The following is a 1,055-nucleotide window of genomic DNA, read 5'->3' on the forward strand; positions in this document are numbered from 1 at the left end:
TAGATAATAGTGGTGGTTAGTTATAGTGGAGCAGCTAGATAATAGTGGTGGTTAGTTATAGTGGAGCAGCTAGATAATAGTGGTGGTTAGTTATAGTGGAGCAGCTAGATAATAGTGGTGGTTAGTTATAGTGGAGCAGCTAGATAATAGTGGTGGTTAGTTATAGTGGAGCAGCTAGATAATAGTGGTGGTTAGTTATAGTGGAGCAGCTAGATAATAGTGGTGGTTAGTTATAGTGGAGCAGCTAGATAATAGTGGTGGTTAGTTATAGTGGAGCAGCTAGATAATAGTGGTGGTTAGTTATAGTGGAGCAGCTAGATAATAGTGGTGGTTAGTTATAGTGGAGCAGCTAGATAATAGTGGTGGTTAGTTATAGTAGAGCAGCTAGATAATAGTGGTGGTTAGTTATTACAGAGGAGTTAAGTGTCTGCTGGTTATCATCCCTCCCTGGTACTTAATTGGTCCCATGGGGCTCAGTAGGTAGAGCATGGTGCTTGCAATGCCAGGGTTGTGGGTTCAATTCCCACTGGTGCCACCCATATAGTATGCATGTATGCATATAAGCAACTTCAGATAAAATAATTTCTGTTTAGTTAGCAATGACATGCCAAAGATTCTTCAAACCTGGTTTTCTATACGCCCAGATCAGACACTGCAGCCCCCAAGGACTAATAAGTTATCAAATCTTGAGTTGAAGACACTTTTGAGTAGGGATGCAAAGGCAGGGTATATAACTGGAAACTTTTTAAGTTTACCAGAAAACTTCTAGAATTTTTGTGTCTTTCTATGATTTTATGTAATGATCAAAAGACATCTAGTGGCCCTTTTGAGTACTTCAGATTATCACACATATCTGTCATCATCTCTGGCCCTTTGTGTGGCCTTATTACATGTTAAATATATGAAATAATAAAAAAACAAGATTAAAAAAAGGACAAAGCTGTAAAACATTACCCTAATATAAACCATCAACTTAGTGAACACCATTGTTGTTTAATGTGAGGGTTTAAGCATTAAATATCCTTCATATATTTATTTACACAGTCAATAGTTGG

At 37.5% G+C, this 1,055-nt stretch overlaps 1 non-coding gene across 1 annotated transcript; it reads left to right on the plus strand.

The window, feature by feature from the left end:
- The first annotated feature begins 460 nt into the window (after positions 1-460).
- On the plus strand, positions 461-535 carry trnaa-ugc (transfer RNA alanine (anticodon UGC)). The gene has a single exon. It is a non-coding gene; the product is annotated as a tRNA-Ala (tRNA).
- Positions 536-1,055: the final 520 nt, after the last annotated feature.

The sequence above is a fragment of the Oncorhynchus clarkii genome, chromosome 21 (genome assembly GCF_045791955.1).
Source record: "Oncorhynchus clarkii lewisi isolate Uvic-CL-2024 chromosome 21, UVic_Ocla_1.0, whole genome shotgun sequence".
Classification (NCBI taxonomy): Eukaryota; Metazoa; Chordata; class Actinopteri; order Salmoniformes; family Salmonidae; genus Oncorhynchus; species Oncorhynchus clarkii.